Consider the following 20,158-nt stretch of genomic DNA (forward strand, 5'->3'; position numbering starts at 1 on the left):
TTTTGAGGGTGTTCTAATGTCTGGTAGGCCCTAGCAGTCCCTCTCTCCCCTGACTCCATCTCTTTTTTTCTTTTTTCTTTTTCTTTTTTTTTTGCTTTTTAGGGCCACACCCACAGCATGTGGAAGTTCTCAGGCTAGGGGTCAAATTAGAGCTACAGCTGCCAGCCTACACCACAGCTCATGGCAACACCGGATCCTCATACCCACTGAATGAGGCCAAAGATGGAACCTGCATCCTCGAGGATACTAATCAGATTTGTTTCTGCTGTGCAACAATGGGGACTCCCTGTTTGGGTATTTTTGGTTTTGTTTTCCCAATTTTCCTGGCTATTCTTCCTTATTTCTTCTCTATGAACTTGTCATTCAAGTTAATTTACATATCAAATATCAGAGCTTTTCATTTGGCTCTTTTTACTTCTTCCCTGCTGCATGGGCATTTCTTTTTTTTTCTTTTTCTTTTTTGCTTTTTGGGGCCACATCCACAGCATATGGAGGTTCCCAGGCTAGGGGTCTAATCGGAGCTAGAGCTGCTGCTGGCCTACACCACAACCACAGCAACACAGGATCCAAGCCGCATCTGTGATCTACACCACAACTCACAGCAACACCAGAACCTTAACTCACTGAGTGAGGCCAGGGATCGAACCCACAACCTCATGGTTCCTAGTCAGATTCATTTCTGCTGTGCCATGACAGGAACTCCTGCGTGGACATTTCTAATTAGAACATTTTAAGGATCTCTGAAAGAGAGATTTCCCTCCTGAGTCAATAGAACTGATACAACCATTCCATTTGAGGCTAAGGAAGAGGCAGTGTTCTAAGAGGCTTGCTCTTGTTAAGGAGTGGTCTGGGTTCTTTGCACCCCTTCATTTCCCCAAGCTAATAATCAGCAAGGTCCCCACCTGTGCCAGTGTCTATGCAGGTTTAGTCAAATGTTTTCATCATTCTTCTCTGTCATTTTTCTTCCCTTCAGCCTTTTGGCTATAAAACCCTATATTTCCTTAGGATTTCATCCCAGAAATTACTTGTCATCCTCGGAGCTCCCAAATTGTTCCCTGAGGGACCAGATACAATTAATGTTTCTGACTATGTGATTAAAAAGAGCCTTTTGATGGAATCTCATCGTGCCTCTCCATCTAGCCAGAGCAGCGCAATTGACCCAAGAGACTTAGCTGAGAAACCATCATTAGAGCTCTAAGTGAGTTTAGTTAGGTCATAAAATGAATATACAAAACTCAGTCATTTCCGTATAGAAGCAATTAGGAAATGTGATGGAAATAGAAATTCCATCACTGTGGCAAAAAGATATATGTGTATATATGTATAAAATGCCTAGGGATTAACTCAACAAGACTATAGAACTTAAATGAAGGGAAAACATTACAGAACTCCACAGAAAGATCTAAATAAAATTTAATTTCGAATAAATACTAGGCCATATGGTGCTTGAAGCTAGAATAGCCCTGTGTAACCCAAATAATCTCAAATGTCCCAGATTTATGTGCTTAGTTGTTTTTTTGATATGTGAATGACATGGCTCTATTACATATATTATGGCAAGTCTAACAGTTTCTCAGAAATCTCTAAGCATTTCCAGAGATGATTGAGGGGTTTGTGTTCCCCTTGATCAACATCAACTACAGCTGTTTCTCAGCTCTCCTGTTACTTGATTATTCATTTGTTTATTCACCTGTTTGTTTATTCTCAGCACATTTGTGGCATGCTTATGGCATCCTGAGCACTCCGTGGATGCCCACCAACATCTTACTGCATCCTGAGCACTCTGTAGATGCCTACCGTAAGCATCTGTAGATGCTCATGGCCCCTGTGACTCCTACCTTTGTTCCTGGTCATCCTTATCTTGGGACATAGTCTCTTCTTTTCATTGCCCAGATGAGCACCACTAATACATGGCTCTTTTGTGTAAGATTTTTGCTGAGGGTTTTGAGGGTCCTAGTGGCAGATAAGTATTGTGGAAGAGAAGGAAGACACATGTGTGTACAAACAGCATAAAATAAGAAGCAATAAAGGAGTTCCTGTCGTGGCGCAGTGGTGAACGAATCCGACTAGGAACCATGAGGTTGCGGGTTCGGTCCCTGCCCTTGCTCAGTGGGTTAACGATCCGGCGTTGCCGTGAGCTGTGGTGTAGGTTGCAGATGCGGCTCAGATCCCGCGTTGCTGTGGCTCTGGCGTAGGCCGGTGGCTACAGCTCCGATTCAACCCCTAGCCTGGGAACCTCCATATGCCGCGGGAGCGGCCCAAGAAATAGCAACAACAACAACAAAAGAGAAAAAGACAAAAAAAAAAAAAGCAATAAAAATTAAATATTAGGGAGTTCCCATTGTGGCACAGCAGAAACGAATTCAACTAGGAACCATGAGGTTGCAGGTTCGATCCCTGGCCTCGCTCAGTGGGTTAAGGATCTGGTGTTGCCGTGAGCTATGGTGTAGGTTGCAGACGCAGCTCAGATCCCATGTTGCTGTGGCTGTGGTGCAGGCCAGCAGCTGTAGTTCTGATTTGACCCCTAGCCTGGAAACCTCCATATGCCTGTGGTGCAGCCCCAAAAAGCAAAACAAACAAACAAATTAAATATTACACATCTTAAATTTTGTGGGGAATTTCTTACTTTATCCTTTATTCTTGGGTCCCACCTGCTGCTGTCTTTTGGAATTGCCTCTCTTCTCTCTCAGCATCTCTTATTTATCATCTCCTCAGCATCTCTTATTTATCATCTCCTCAGCCTCTCTGATTTCCGGGCCACTCAACACCTTTTTCCTAACTTTTGGGAACTCAAACCTCCTCTTATTTTATAATGGAGAGCAGTTACTCAGCTAGATCACACTCGGGGTGGGAGGAGGAGCATGTTAATTTGCCTAACCAAACATATCATTCAGCTGTTGCACCCTCATTCCCCATTCTGCCCCCAACCCTCTCTTCCCCTTCTCCCCCAAACAAGAGCACTTCTCTGCCTCTGAAGGGAATTCTTCTAATTTCTAGAGAAACAATCTTTAAAATATTATTTTTCCCTCAACCACACTTGGATTTTGAAGAGATTAGTCTCTCCCAAATTAATAAAGATAATTCCATCTATAATCCCAATGATGTTGTTTCTGAAATTTAGTAAAGTTATAAGTTAAGTTTGGGGGAAAAAACAAACTCAAAAAACAAAGTAAATCTTAAAGAGAAGAGTGATAATGGATAACTAATTCTATCAAGATTTTAATTTAAGCAACCTATATTGTTTAATGGAAGAATGAGCAAACAGAGAAGTAAAACATAGCACAAAGCCCAGAAACAGATCTAAAGGAAAAAAAAATATACCAGAAGAAAAATAACAGCCAACTATTTACATAATCTTGAGTTAAGTAAAGAAGGCTTTTCTAACCATTGTAATGTATATGTATGTGTATATCATTCTTACAAAAAACAAGTAAGGAAAGAAATAGCATGCTTTTTAACATGGACGAACCTTAAAAACACAATGCTAAGTGTAAGAGCCAGGCGCAAAAGGCCATATATTACATGATTCAGTCTCTGTAAAATGCACAGAATAGGCAAACCCATAGTAGATTAGTGGCTGCCAGGGACTGGGAGAGGGGACAATGGGAAATAACTGCTAATAATAGTGGGAATTTCTTTTTAAGCATGATGAAAATGTTCTGGAATAAGGTACTGGTGATGGTTGCACAACTTTTGGATATGGTAATAACCACTGAATTGCATATTTTAAAGGCTTAATTTTATGATACATTAATTATATCTCAAGAGATTTTACAGATAAATCAGTTCCACTTGGGGCATCATAGGAATAAAATCTAGCATGCCAGTAGAGAATGATTAAAGAATATCTTTTAAAGATGTTCAATGACACCATTTAGGATGGCAAGGCATACTTTTTTCAGGACCATCTGGATAGTGCAGGAATCACTGTGATGGGATTTTATAATGGGGGAGAGAGAGTGGGCTCCACTCTGAATACAGCATGGAGCAGTGGGAATTTGTAGCCAAGGAACAGGATGGGGGTCCATGGATGGAAATTTACTAAGAGGAAGCATCAGTGGTAAGGGGTTTAGCTCAACTGACCTAACAAGGTTGTTACTGAAGACAGGCCAAGCTAGGGCATGATAGGAGATGATGAATCTGATCAGATATTGACGATGATTACATATGGGGGGTTGGGATGCTCTTAAACTGACTCGAGGTTCTCACTAAAACTGGGTTTTACAAGGAAGTACACAGACAGGCCTAAGAGAAGTTTCAGGAGTGTGAATAAAGAATCTTTGTCAATTGTGAATTTAAATTTTAAAAAGACAAATGACTTATAAACCTATAAATGCAAATTAAAGTGATGAGATGAAATACGTACCTATTTATCTGGCAAAGGTGGAAAGAAATTACAAATTTCCATCATTGGGTAGGTTATAGTCTAACGGAGAGTCTCAATATTGTACTGGTAAAGGCAGTATATTTCAAAAGCCTAATATTGTGTCCTTGTAATTCCATTTGTAGGAATTTATCTTGAAAAAATACTGTGTGCCATTTCAAATAAAGTAGTATAGTAACACACAGAAAGATGTTTCTGCTGCTAGGGAGAAAAGTTAGAATGTATAACATATAAAGCAAAACAGACTGATTAAAGTGTGTATTCAGAAGGCTGGAAAGATATGTAATTTGTAGTTTCTTGTACATTCTTATCTCTATTTTGTTTAGCTATGTTCTCCAAATTTCTTTTCTTGAGATAATACTTAATATTTTAAATTAAACTATAATTAATTTACAATGTTGTGCCAATTTCTGCTGTATATGAATATTTTAAATTCAAGGTATCTTTTGTAATCAGGAAGTCATAGAAAAGTTATTTAATAAAGTACAGTTTCAAGTGTGGTGAAGCTTTTTGGAGTGTTCTGTTTATTTGCTTGAGCACCACAGCAGCAATGAGATTAGAAATTTCTTGTTTCTCCTGTTGTAAGACTAGAGATTCAGGGGAGACGAAGTGGAAGTCCTCAAAAGTTCCAAGCTGGATTCTTACTCTCTAGTTGCCCATATGCATGGTATATATGGTTTCAGAATCTAATTGATTAATTGGTGGTTTTATAACATAGGCTGTAGTGGTATAGTGACCCCAAGATTTTTTTCTTTTCAAATCAGATACTTTAGGCTTTACAACCAGGATCACGTTAAGTGGAGTTCAGTCTGATTATTGACTTGAATTATGTTTCCCAGATGTAACAATTTTCTTCTCCCAATTTCCTAGACAGAATCATGAATAATAAACTGGAGGACAAGCAGGACCAGATGATACCATGAAGAGAAGTTTACAGGCCCTCTATTGCCAACTGATAAGTAAGTTGATGTCACATTTATTGTCTTCTAAAAGAGAACCATGTTCTTGTTTGCCTAGTGCCAGAAACTTACACACTTTCTGAAGGAAGACCAGAATATGGTCAGTGAGGGAGAACGGTAAGTTTTTCCTCTCCTTCATCTGGGTATTTGTAGTATCAAGCACTGAGTCGTTCTGTTGCTTTGGGCATTAGTTACAGCACATATTTCCTGTAGACTTCGTTATAATTCTCCATTGGCATGTTAAGCGCAGTCAATTTGAAAACGAGTGTCAAAATGTTATTACTGCTGGTTTTGTGGCAGAATAAAGGGTGGTCCAGTCTGATCCTCCCTGGGTTCCTCATGAAGAGGGAATGGTAGGCGGTGGGGTTCAGTCACAAGGAACCTGCTAGCATTCAGAGACTCTATAGCCTTTGACTCGGAGTGTTTTGCATAGTTAGACATGTTCTTAAGTAACAAGTGGTGAAAGTGTGGCTTGTTTAGGTTTGGTGGTAGAATGGAGAGCGTTCCATCATGGTTTTCTCCACATGTTGCTCAAGCGTTTGGGGGATTGTGCCACAAAATGCCAATTTAGTGACTGTATGACCTCTAGAGTTGAATTGTTACTGAGTGAATGTAAAAACCAATACATTTGGTGAGTTTGATGTTCAGATGGACCCATTTGGGACAACAGACACTGGCCTCTCCAGATCAGACAAAAGCCATTGAGTTAGGAAAACATAAAATTCACTGAGCTTGTCGGATTGTTGCTGAGATAAACAGAGGAACTATTTTTTTTTTCTAGGCTGAATGGCTCCTTGTTAACTTTTGCCAAGAAAATAACATGAAAAGAGATTGAGATGCAAATCACCACTAAGCCCTTTGAATTTAGTAATTCAGGTTATGTTGCACCTCCAGTGCAAAGCACTTTATCTGCAGACAACATTCTGGTTGGGTGTTTTAATTGACTCATTTTTTTTATTGAATTCTAATCCCTGAAACACAGATCACGTCAGCCTGATTTTAGCCTGGTGGAATGTTGCCAAGAGTTATAGGGGCTCTCTCATGTTCTTTCTCTATGCGTTCTATAGGGTTTGTTGCCTTTTTAAAAAATCATAAGCTTACTTGTTAGAGAAAGGGCTTTATGGATTGAAGAATAAATGTCATCAAGGAAAAATTAATTCTGCCAAGATGGGAGAGGGAACATTTGAAGGATAAGTAGGATTACACACATACATACCCCCTCACCCTAAAGAGGGTGAAGCAAGTTTTGCAGGCAAAAGACACAAGAAATGAAAAAGAGCATAGTATATTTTAGAATATTTGTTGAATTCACCTCTGCTGATTATATGCCCCAAAGTTTGCATAATATTTTAAGGTCATGTATTATCTGAAAGGGATTAGAAAAGTATTCTGTGGTTTGGAGTCAAGTCTCATGCTGTAACAAGGGCCATCCTCCCAGGTTCAGTATAACAGAAAGCTAAAGAGATTTTCCTCAAACCTTGTCTGGATAGCTGCAGAAATCAACCTTGTCTTAACACTTTTATTGTTTGCAAGCTTGTCTAGAAATGCAGCAGCCTGGAGTAGATATTTTCTTGCTAGTTTAGGAGATAAATCATTCTGGTTACTAGATAGCTGTTTGTGGGCTGGAGCTCTGCTTTGTACAGCTCTGAGAAGGTGAGGAACTTGGGCACTACATCAGTTAGTCTGACTTCAGGGAATGGTTTTCACAAATTCATTGAGATAAAGGGCTGCTATTTGTAACATTTTTTTTTCCTCATGAGAGGAATTAAATATTTGATAAGGTCCTAGATAACTTAAACTCCAGCATACATACACACGCAATGTCAAATATGCCATTGGTCAGTCGATTGTTAAATTACTCTTGGATTAACATTGTCCACTAACAGAATTTTTTTAGTAAAAAATAGACTTAAGAACTGCAGAATCAACATAAACTTATTATGTTACTTTATGTAACTCCGCAAACTGGTGTTTTTAACTTGGGGGAAAAAAACTGATGGAGTGTTCTGGTTATCTTTTGTTGTGTAACAAATCACCCCCAAACCTTGTAGCTTAGAATAACAGCAATCATTTCTTTCACTCATGAATCTGCAATTTGGGTACTCTTGCTCCACAGTGGCTGGGATCTGAGCTAGAATAATTCTAACACCTGGGGCTGGTTCGCCATCTTTTGTCCCTCAGGCCCTTCCCCAGGACAAAGTGGGGCTTCCTCACAGTGTAGTGGCCTTAGGGTGGTCAGATGTCTTACATGGCAGCTCACAGCCATGAGGCCAGGGCAAAACCTGCAAGCTTCCTAAGAATTAGGCTTAAGAATCCCAGAACAATACTTGAACCACATTGTATTGGTGAAGGAAGTCTCTAAAACCAAACCTGATGCAAAGAGAAAGGGATTGGACTCCACCCCTCAAAGGGAAGGACAGTAGGAGTTTGTGGTCCTCTTTAGTTTACTAGAGAGTGACTGTTTAAAAGGAGAAAACCCTGCAGTGGCTCCCCAGTGGATGTGAGCCAGTCCACAAGCCTCATCACTGAAGAACCTACTTCCTCTGAGTGCCTGCTGTGTTCACAGACTGCTGATCTGTTCACCTGCATCGTCTCACTCATTCCAGAGGTAAATGCTTCAAGATGAAGAAGTGTGAGCGATGAGTAAGTTAAGGACTGGCCCAGGGTGGCCAGTGATGAGTGGAGGTGGAATTCACACCCAGGCCTCTCGGACCTCTTTGTTTATGCCTGTTTTTTCATTCCACCTGGTGCCTCCCACACACACAGAAAACAAATCAGCAGTGTGGCACCTCTGCTATTGCTAGACAGGAGTATTTCTAACCCACGATGGGTAAAGTTTACATCCTGTTAGTGAAATCAGGTAAAGCTTAAAAAAAAAAAACAAAAAACATCCAGGCTCTCTGGGGATCTCTTGTCATAGCCACCAGTCACTGGGGCTTCTGTGTGCCTGATAGGGGCTCAGGGATGCAGTCTTTGGCAGGCAGGGCAATTGAGGTTTTAATATTTTACTTTTATTACAACTGACTGTCTCTGCTTTTATTTTATTTCTTGGGCTACATTCCACAGTGCAGTGCTGAGTGTTTCATCCTGCCAGTTTTAGCCCTTTGGGAAGATTTAGCACATTTTATACTATACTTTGGGACACCTAAGAGCTTGAGGATGAGGAGGGTTATGAGAACCTTCATGGTTATATAAAAAACAAATGCTGCCTTTATTTTTCCTTTTTAGACCTTAGTCTTTAAAGTAGGTATGAAGCTAGTGACAGGAATACCTGGATTTTTGAGTTGCAAACCAGGGTTCTGGTGGTATCCCAGCCACTTAGTAGCTAGCTTCTGTTAAATTACTTAACCTCTTTGTGCTTCATATGTAAAATGGGATATGGCCCACCCACTGAATTAGGTGGGTATTCAGTGAGCTAATATAGCAAATAGAAGACCTACAATAAACACCTGCGCCCTTAGTGGGCCTTCCCCATTTGCAAGAGAAGAATGTGCCTCCCCGGGAGCTCTACTATAATACTTGCATGGGACTTTTTGGTTCATAAAACGTTTTTGCAGAATTTGATCTTTACAAACCTCATAAGTCAAGTAGGACATATATTATCATTGATCTCATTCTACAGAGGAGGGAGTTGACATGATCATGACTGCCTTTCCCAGGCCATTTCACAATTTTTTAAAAAGTAATAATGGGAGTTCCCATCATGGCTCAGCAGAAACAAATCCCACAGGAACCATGAGGTTATGGGTTTGATCCCTGGCCTTGCTCAGTGGGTTAAGGATCTGGTGTTGCTGTGAGCTGTGGTGTAGGTCACAGGTGTGGCTTGGATCCTGCATTGCTGTGGCTGTGGTGTAGGCTGGCAGCTCTAGCTCCAATTTGACCCCTAGCCTGGGAACTTCCATATGCCACAAGTGTGGCCCTAAAAAGAAAAAAAAAAAAAAAGGTAATAATGAAAAGTAAAGAGCATTATCACAGACCTTAAGAACATGACATGGCTGAGGAGACACTGAGTTCTGAGTTGACAGATTTGGTCTTTGCCTGAGTTCTGTGTACTAGAAATTTGTTGTGTTACTTCATTTTTAAGAAAACCAAGACAGTTCTTTTGAGTTTATGAAAATAAGTTTTTATATACCAATATTTATTTGAATCAGAGTTGTTTGAATACTTAGAGCTGAGAGATCATGCTTAGTAAGTTAAGCATCTGTTCTGCATGTAGGCATTTGTACTCTTTAAATTGTGCTCTGTATTACTAATACATCTTGATTGCTCTTATATCCTCTGTATATACTGAGCTATGTTGATTGAACAAAAAGTAATCCTTTGCTCAGCCCAGAGAACTGTCCACAAACCCCTATTCCTTAGGATGTAGAAGAGAAGAGAACTCCTGTTGTAGATTTGGGCCCCTACCCTGTAGAATTTAGAAAGTAAAAGATACCCCCTTTCTGCCCTCTTTACCTGCAGCATGGGGGTTGCATCTCTATCTCAGACTTGAATTATGCACCTATACACCCCTCAAAATCTATATTACTCACCTCTCTAGACTTTTTCAGGAAGAATGATAAGCTGGTTGAGGGTGGACTTCATTTCTGATGGAGTGATCCACCTCTCGTCTGATTTTTGGAACTGAGCAGAAGCCCCTGAACATACTTTAAAGTGAACAGAATGTACTTGTTTTTCAGCTCTGGCTATCCCTTTTGCCAACCAGCTATCTAGTGACTGTATTTATCCCTCCAATCAGTTCTTAAACTAAAATATCCACATAGTAATATCTTCCACAGGAGATTAACATTTTCCTTTTTTCCTCCGTACTTATCCTGATAGACCCGGGGTCCCACCATGGTATCTACCTAGGCCAGTTGTCCTACTGTGGGCTCTGATCTGACATTCTCATGTGTTCCATTACAGTGGAAAGGTATCTGAAGTAATTTCTTATGAATGAATGAATGCCAGATGTGCTTCATTAGCTAAGGAACCTTCAGGTGCTTCTCTATAATTTTTAGGAATATTTGCATTTTTACCTTCTCAAGGCAAATGCTATGTCAGTGTCATTTCAAACTGTATTGAGTATAGCAGTTTAAAGATACAACTTTCCCAGGGCCTGTTCATTTGTCTGGATCCCATTTTCTTTCTGGCTCATCCCTTACCTTTTGGCCAGCTAAAATCAGAAGTGATCTTCCTATACCTTACCTGTACTGTATTATCATCACCATCCACCCAGATTTCCAAGCCCTAAATACCTAAAGTCATCCTGACTTGTTCTCTGTCCCAGCCTGGATGCATTTGGATACATGCTCCCATGGCCTCTACGTTGTTGGGAACCCATTTCTCTGTATCCATACTGTCTCTGCTTAGAAAAGAGCTTCCTGTGGTCCCTTTTAATAGTCTCCCTGCTTGTTGCTCTGATCTCAGGCCTCCTCCTTATAATTCACCCTCACATTGCTGCAAAATTAGCTGCCTATTCTCTGCTGATGGTCTTTTAGTGGTTTTGCATTATGAGGAGCAGCAGTTCTTACAGTGTGGCCCAAGAACCTCTGGAGTCCCTGAGACCGTCACAGGAAGTCTGTGAGGCTCCCTTTCTTCAACTACATGTCTTTATGAAGCCAGATTTTCTTCATATTCTTCAATCATATTGCAACAGATTGAATGCAGAAGCAGGTATGAAAGCCAGCTAGCTGTCTTTCATAAGCCAGATATTGAGACTTACAAAAATATTAAACAATGGCACATTTCTCACTGACTTTTTTTTTTAGAAAATATGGTTATATTTTATTTAAAATGTTATTTGTTAACATATAATGAGTTTATTGTTATTTTAATGGATTAATATTTTTTGTTTCTCAGCTTTAATCTTTAGTACAGTAAACATTAGAAGATATAACCCATATCAACAAAGGCTCTTTGTGGTCCTCAGTTTTTGTGTGTGTGTGGATAAATATTTATTGACTACATATAACAGCAAGAAGAAACAGCAACAATAGCAGCAGTACAGTTATTCAACAATAGTAATACATAAATCAGAAAGGGCATAAATGGATTAAATTTTCATAAGGCACTTACATTGTCTAGGAGGAGAATAAAAGTATCATTTAACTATATTTTATTGAAGTATAATTTACAATGTTTTGTTAGTTTTAGGTGTACAGCAAAATGTAGTTATAAACATACATATGTATTTTTTTCAGATTCTTTTCCATTATAGGTTATTATAAGACATTAAATATGTGCTATGTAGTAGTTCCTTGCTGTTTATCTGTTTTATATATAGTAGTGCATATATGTCAACCCCAAACTCCTATTTATCTATATCCCACTCCCCACCACAATCCACAGTGGTAACCATAAGTTTGTTTTCTGTATCTGAGTCTATTTCTATTTTTAAATTTGTATCGTTTTCTTAGATTCCACAAATAAGTGATAGCATATGTTTTTGTCTTTTTCTGTCTGACTTATTTAACTTAATATGATAATTTCACTCAACATGTTGCTGAAAATAATATTATTTCATTCTTTTTATGGCTGAGTAATATTCCATTGTGTGTGTGTGTATATATATATATATATATATACCACTTCTTTTTTTTAATATTTTTTTTAATTTTCCCACTGTACAGCAAGGGGGTCAGGTTATCCTTACATGTATACATTACAATTACATTTTTCCCCCCCCTTTCTTCTGTTGCAACATGAGTATCTAGACATAGTTCTCAATGCTATTCAGCAGGATCTCCTTGTAAATCTATTCTGAGTTGTGTCTGATAAGCCCAAGCTCCCGATCCCTCCCACTCCCTCCCCCTCCCATCAGGCAGCCACAAGTCTCTTCTCCAAGTCCATGATTTTCTTTTCTGAGGAGATGTTCATTTGTGCTGGATATTAGATTCCAGTTATAAGTGATATCATATGGTATTTGTCTTTCTGGCTCATTTCACTCAGGATGAGATTCTCTAGTTCCATCCATGTTGCTGCAAATGGCATGATGTCATTCTTTTTTATGGCTGAGTAGTATTCCACTGTGTATATATACCACATCTTCCGAATCCAATCCTCTGTCGATGGACATTTAGGTTGTTTCCATGTCCTGGCTATTGTGAATAGTGCTGCAATGAACATGAGGGTGCATGTGTCTCTTTTAAGTAGAGTTTTGTCCGGATAGATGCCCACGAGTGGGATTGCGGGGTCATATGAAAGTTCTATGTATAGATTTCTAAGGTATCTCCAAACTGTTCTCCATAGTGGCTATACCAGTTTACATTCCCACCAACAGTGCAGGAGGTTTCCCTTTTCTCCACACCCCCTCCAGCACTTGTTATTTGGTACCACTTCTTCTTTATCTATTCTTCTGTTGACAGACACTTAGGTTGCTTCCATGTCTTGGCTATTGTAAATAGTGCTGCAGCAAACATTGTGGTGCATGTATCTTTTTGAATTAGAATTTTCTCCAGATATATGCCCAGGATTGGGATTCTGAATCATATGATAATGCTATTTTTAGCTTTTTAAGGAACTTCTATACTGTTCTCCATAGTGGTTGTACCAGTTTACATTACCACCAACAGTGTAGGGAAGTCCCCTTTTATACACACTCTCTCCAGCATTTATTATTTGTAGACTGTTTAATGATGGCCATTCTGACTGGGGTGAAGTGATACCTCGTTGTAATTTGGATTCACATTTCTCTAATAGCAATATTGAACGTCTTTTTTATGCTCTTGGCCACCTATATGTCTTCTTTGGAGAAATGTCTATTTGGGTCTTCTGCCTTGTGGTTTTCAATTTTTAAGAGTATAAAGAGGTCATAAGACCAAATGTTTGAGAGCCACTCAGCTATGGATAAAGCCTAAATTCCTTGGGATAGTAGTCTGGTCCTAGACTACCTCTTCTGCCTCAACTCTCAGCACTTCTCTCCTTCATGTATATAAACTCACACACACACACACACACACAAAACCCCTTTGCTTTGTGGATACCTACAATATGCTCCTGCCACCGCAACTGACATTTCATCCTGCACAAAATGCAGTCATCACTCAGTGTCTGTGGAGGTTTAGTTGCATAACCCCCTGCAGATACCAACTTCCATGGATGCTTAAGTTCCTTACAGTCAGCCCTGTGCATTCTTACAGTGGGGTAAGCGTGTATAATTGTTGAAAAAAAATCCACATCTAAGTGGGCGCATGCAGTTCAAACCTGTGTTGTTGGCAGATCAGCTATATTTAGCTCTGGGTGTGCATGTGCTTGTTTCCTCGTCTTCTAGCTCCTCTGCGTGGGGACTCCATTCATCCCCCTGTCTCCTGTCTACTCTACAGCTTGAATCATAGTGGGATGCAATATGTGTTTAATGTAATTACCATATTTCAGAAAATCTAAGATGTCATTAATTGTAATATACACCATCATTTTATGAACCACTAGGAAGAAATGCTTCAACTATGAAACTATCACACGCCATCAGTTACACCTTACAATGGGGAGACACATGTATGGATATAATACGGAATTATTAGGGTGGATTGTGGCTGACTGGGTACTATGTCCCTGGGTTTCTGCCACTAAATTCTCCTTTAGGACCAAATCTCAGCAAACCCGTGTGTATTCTCAATTCCCACCCTAGGCAGGCCCCATATTACAGAGGAACTTCCCTTTGGAAGCTGGAGAAAGATCAGAGTAGCTGGGCTATCACTAACTGAAATTGGTAAGGGTATTCTGTCTTCAGTATGATTTTACTGATAAATGAGAGGAAGTTTTCCCTGAGATTAAGGAGGGAGAGTTGATATATATCATAACTGATATGGAATTTAGGTCCAAATGAGTTTTGACACCAGAAAGTTAGGCTCTTTTAGATGTTACAGACATCCATAAAGATATTGCATATTGAAGGTGCTTCCCTCTGTCATTGAAGGTGCCTGGCCATCACCTCCATGGAGAGTGACACTGTGGTACCCACGGTTAAGGACTCAGATTCTGGATTAAGACTACTTCGGTTCAAATCCTGGTTTGCCATGAATTCTTTTTCAGATGGTTTTCACCCCTTTCCATACAAAACAAGCCAAGTGAGCACGCCTCCACTGCCCAACAGCTTTTGGACTATCTGTCCTCTACCCCTTGCATATTTATCACTCTGGATGCCATTAAAGACTCCCCTCTTCAGAAAATAAAAGAACATGCTCCATTTAGTAGCAAAGCACAAAGTGCTACCCCCAGTGGCTGTAATGGTAATGGTAATGACACATTTGGTCCCCAGTCAGAATCCATTTCATCAGCACTGCTATTTAGTATTTTAACTGGATTAGTCTGATTGGCTTTCATCTGTGTTTCTCAAATCTGGATGTACGTTAGGATCACCTGGAAAGCTTTTAACAATTCCCCTTGCTTAGACCCCACCCTAGATCAGTTAGAACTTTTGGGAGAAGTGAGTGGGGAGTGTGGGGCCTGGGCATCCGGTGATTCTGCTGTGCAAATAGGGTTGAGAATCACTGGCTTAGAGCAGAGTTTTTAAACATAACTATGGTTTTAAACAGAATCATTGAAAGGCTTGTTTAAACACTGATTACTGGGCTCTACTCCTGGAGTTAATGCTTCAGTAGATCTGGGATGGAGACAATAATTTGTATTTCTAGTGTAATTTTTAGTGATGCTGAAGATTTGGTCCAGGGACTATATGTTGAGAATCGCTGTCTTAGACTAAAGGAGGGCTATCCTGGGGCCAGAGATGCTTTCAGCTTCCTTGCATCATTTGAGCTTCCTAGTGGTAAAGTGGATCTTAGAACAAAATCAGAGTCAGTTAGGAAGGGAGAGGAGGAGAGAAGATATCAGGAGGGAACCAGCAGAATCACAGTGTTGTAGGGTTAGGAACTGTTGGAACTTGAAGTTTCATGTTATTCCTCAGGATACACTGGAGGTTAGTTTTTACTCTGTTTTAAGAAAGGGCAAAGGGAATGTATGAGCTAAGGTTATAAAGCAAAGACAAAACAAAAGAGTGGTCCTGGCACTCACCATTGCAGTGGGCGCACTTCAGAACTGTTATAAGACTATTTCTTCCTCATTTCATGCTGTATAATTCTTCCACGAATCAAGAATTTGAGTATGGACTTTTTTCTTATGAAAAAATTTGCAAATGTTCCCTAGGGAGAATGAGTCTCTTTGGTTCTGAAGGTTAAGTCTTTCACACAGAAAAATTGGGGAAGTAACACTTTGAAATGTGACATTAACCCAGGAAGTTTATGCATACTGGGTCCTTAAAGGTGTCATATTGACTTAATGTCTTTTACATTTTAACCTGTGATTTTTAAATTTGTGTAAATCAACAACTCTTTTATGGATTAAACAAACCATAGACGTTCTTATTATAAGCAATGATGCTAGTGAAGGCTGAAGAATAAAATATTTTAAAGAAACTCAATTCTATGACTTTCAAGTATATTCCATTATATAGTTGGCAGGAACATAGCTGAAGGAAGTCCTGCTCACACTGAGAGCTGTTGACTTATGCAAATTTAAATGTTAACTCTTAATGAATAAATTCAGTTTTCTATATGGAAGTACTTTCGCTAAGACATATGGTGGGAGAGAGCATAGAATTTGGATTTAAAGAATGTACTTTGAGTTCTCACATGTTCTCTTAATAGCACACGTAGACTTTGCACAGAGTACTTAACCTCTCAGAGCTCATTTTCCTTAACTGCAGCACACAGATGATGAGTAAAATATCTACCTTGAGAATTGTTGCTAAATGATACGGTATAAAAACATTTCATGAGTTGTAAAATACCTTCCAAACATAGGTTGTTGTTTTGCTATTGTCCTTAAATAATTTATTTCCTTGGTTGTTTAATCATACTATTGTTTAATAAATCTCATTTTAAAATTTTAAAAAGGAAATATGAAAGGCAATCCAGCATGTCCCCACCCAGATCCTCATTCAGTAGAATGCTCATTAATGTGCAAAGAGATCACCAATGGGGGCTGTTCTAACAGGTGGTATCAGGATCTGATAAATTTCTCTTTCTTTTTTTTTTTTTTTTTTTTTTTTTGGCTTTTTAGGGCCTCACCTGCGGCATATAGAGGTTCCCAGGCTAGGGGTCAAATCAGAGCTACAGCTACTGGCCTACAACACAACCACAGCAACGCCAGATCCAAGCTGCGTCTGCAACCTAAACACAGCTCAAGCAACACCAGATCCTTAACCCACTGAGCGAGGCCAGGGATCGAATCCGCAACTCATAGTTCCTACTCGGATTCGTTTCCACTGTGCCACAACGGGAACTCCTGAAAAAATTTTCTAAATAAGAGAAGTTGGAAAAGATTTTTTAAATGAAGCAAAGGAATTTTTTTCCAGCAGATTCATATTGGCTTGTAATAAATCTCTTGGGAGTTCCCTGGTAGCCTAGTGTTTAAGGATTTGGTGTTGTCACTGCTGTGGCTCAGTTAAATCCCTGGCCCAGGAACTTTTGCATGCCATGGGTGCAGCCAAAAAAGAAAAATCTCTGAAGTTTTCTGAGAGGTTTAATCATTGCCTTTACAAATGTGATGGACACTGGAGAATCTTCAGGCTAGAATCCAAGAAGTTCTCTAAGCCACATTGCCTTTGCCAGCTCTTCTTTTGTGTCTCCTTTTCCTGTTTACCCATTCCCCTTTCTTTTCTTCGGGTCATTTCTATCACCAGGTTCTCTTTTCTCTTTGCTCTTCCCCTTTCTCCTGCAGGGCATAAATCTGCTGCCAGTGTCCCAACAGCCCCTCACAAGAGAATTTCTTGCCTTTGCTCTGGTGGCACCAGCATATCACTCAGGGTATCCGGGTGCCCTGTGAGCTGTCCAGTTGTATTACTCATTCCACCCCATGCCTTCAGCATCTTCATCAGTTCCCCATCTGTAAAAAGCTCCCTATGGCTGCCCTATCAAATTAGCACAAATGTGGTGGCTTATAACAACAGAATTTTTTTCTTTCACAGTTATGGGGGCCAGAAGTCCGATATCAAGTTGTCAGCAAGGCTACATGCCCTCCAAAAACTCCAAGGGAGAATCCTTCCTTGACTTATCCATTGCGGCAGCTCCAAGATGTTCCTTGTTTTGTGGCTGCCTCCTCCAAACTCTGCCTTGTCTTTACATGGCCTCCCCTCTTATCCGTGTGTCTCTTATAAGTACACTGTCATTACTCAGATAATCCAGCATGATCTCATCTCAAGATCCTTAATTACATCTGCAAAAATAATTTTTCTGAATAAGGTCTCATTAGCAGTTTTGAGGATTAGGATGTAGATAGAACTTTTGAGGGACCAGCATTCAACCAACTAAAGCATGATAGTCCTTCATAGAGTTGTTAACAGAAGTACGTTAAGCACCTAGCACAGTGCCTCATTCAGAATAGTTGCTCAGGAAGTGGTGGGTGCGGGTCAAAGCGTAGAGTGTGAGGATATGGAACCAATGAGTTTATATAGCTTTTTGGAGAAGTTTTACCATAAAGAGAGGGCTGTGTCTGGTGGTGGTTAGAAGGCTGAAGGTTAAAAAGAAAAAGAAGAAATGGTTAATTGAGTCAGTATAAAAGTTCCCAGGAAGGGCTTGCAGAAACAGTGCTGCAGAGCTGTAAGCTTCAGGGACATGAGGTGCATGTTGATGATGAGCCCATAGGTAGTTGGTGCACAGGCTGTTTCCTGACCTTGCCAATGAACCAGTGCTGGGTACATAATTGTGCTGTGTTTGATGAGAAGAGGCAAGAATTAGATTCCCCTGAACTGTGATGCGTGGGTATGGTTATCACTGAACATAAGTGCTTTAATGATTTCCTTGAGATGTTCTCTCAAAGTCAGACAACTGTCTTCCCATGGGGCAGAACCCAGGCTCTATGCTGGCAGCAGTGAGGTCTGCTAATTATTAGGTGGCTCAGGAGAGAGCCCAAAGCCCTCTGAAATGAAAAGATGCTACAGTTTACTTTGAAATTCCTTGATTAGGTGAGGAAATGAGAGCATACCCCTCCTTCCCCAAAAACCAGAGTCCAAGAGCCACCTAGATGGGAGAACCAAGTGCCCTAGCATACGGGCTGGATCATGCCCAGGCCTCCCAGGTTGCAGTGGGAGGTGAATGCTAGGGCAAGGTTGAAACTCTAGAGTGGGGGCACTTGCACAAGGGTGGCCTGGAGGTCATTATGAGGCATGAAGAGTCCCTGAGGTTGGGGGAGTACCAGCTTGATAGGAAGCCGGAGTGGCTGGCCAGCTTTCTTGTCTGAACATGTGGGGTCTTATCTAAGCAGCGCTCACAAAAGGAGGCTCAGACAAGTCTAGTCCCGGTGTGTCTTTGATATGTTATTATTATTCTAACCTGTGGTAAGTGCAAAATAATTGAGCCAAAAAAAGCATTTATTTTTTATTTATTCCACTAAATAGTTTTATTTACTATTTATTTAAAAAGCTAAGCTATAGAAATTCCATAGGGATAAAAATGTCCCATTCTTAACCCCAAAAATTGATCTGATATTGTCAGGTCATTCAGTTTCTCTTTTGGCAAGTGTCTTCAGTTGAGCTCCCTGGAAGCAGACCTTGAGCCCTGAGAAGTGACTTATTAGCAAACATTCCCAGGAAACTGACAGGGGCCTGGGGGGGGAGGCCTGGAAAGGGAAGGAGGTGCCCTATCCATCAAAGTCCCACAGAGGCTGACTTGGGCTCAGTTTCTCCTGTGAGCCTGGTAAGAGTGCAGGTCACATCTTGGCCTTGTCCTCATCCTCGGTGACAGAGGTGGAACATTGGATTCACAGATCTGTGGGTCAGTGAATGTGCCAGGCACTGTTTAAACACTTTAAATAAAGTGACACATACGTTATCACTTTAATACACTGAGACATGCAAAGCATTTGGAAGAGAACCACGTTATTATTATTCTCACCATTGTTATCAACCCTTCTGTTACTCCTCCCATCACTCTGGACTTAAAACCTTATCTCTCTTTTATCTCTAGGACCTTGTCTCATTCTTATGTACCATATTTACACATGCAAACTATTACATCTCCTGTCTCTTCCTTATGAGTACCCCCTCCTAAGTCTCCTTCTTTGAGAACCCGTCTCGAGTCCCATCTGAGGGCCAGAGGTGCCTGGTGAAGAATTGGTGATGAAGGTACTTGAGTAATTGAAATCCACCCCACCACCACCGAAGTGGTCCCATGGGCTCCTGTCCATCATTGTTAAATTGGGATGATAAATAAGTTTGACCAGGTATTTTCCATTTTAATCTTTTCCTGGAGATGTGGCTCTTACAGATGTGGTCTCCTTGGAAATATTTTCCATAGATGGAACTTTGGCAGAGTCATTACCAATCCAAGAATCCAGAGTTCCCCAGTCAGTGAATACTTCAAAACTATAAGGTTCTGAAAACTAGGAAATCACTGACAGACTTTTGAAGGAATTGTAGTGTAATTATAAAGGAAGAGAGCAGTCTTTTTGCAGGACGTCTAATGGTTCTTGTGAGGAAGCTGGTCCAGGTTTTAAAGAAAAACTTATGTGTACACCAGGGAATTAGAAGTTTACCTTCTGATGCTGTATGAGAATGAGTTGGTTTGATACAGAATACATTTCATTTAAAAAAAAAAAAAAGGAAGGGAGAGAGGAAGAGAAAGAGGAGATGTCAGATAAGCAGTTACTAAATCTTGAAAGAGATTAGAGATCAGGATGTTTCCATTTGCGTCCTCATCCTTCCATTTTCCATAACAGGATTTTATTCCCTAGAATATATGGAAGAGTCCTAAAACCATGCACTTCCAGAGATGAATGGACAATCCCTTAGTAATTGACACCCCACTTAACAGATGAAGAAACTGATGCCAACTGCGAAGAT

General features: G+C 40.2%; 1 long non-coding RNA gene across 2 annotated transcripts in view; it reads left to right on the top strand.

Annotated features, from left to right (window-relative positions):
- Window positions 1-20,158, top strand: part of LOC102166036 — a 272,191-nt gene that overhangs the window by 200,767 nt on the left and 51,266 nt on the right. For both annotated transcript variants that reach the window (XR_002337689.1, XR_002337690.1), the window contains exon 3: window positions 5,255-5,343. This is a non-coding gene — a long non-coding RNA (uncharacterized LOC102166036). The remainder of the gene's footprint in view (window positions 1-5,254; window positions 5,344-20,158) is intronic.

This window comes from Sus scrofa, chromosome 13 (assembly GCF_000003025.6).
Source record: "Sus scrofa isolate TJ Tabasco breed Duroc chromosome 13, Sscrofa11.1, whole genome shotgun sequence".
Taxonomy (NCBI): domain Eukaryota; kingdom Metazoa; phylum Chordata; class Mammalia; order Artiodactyla; family Suidae; genus Sus; species Sus scrofa.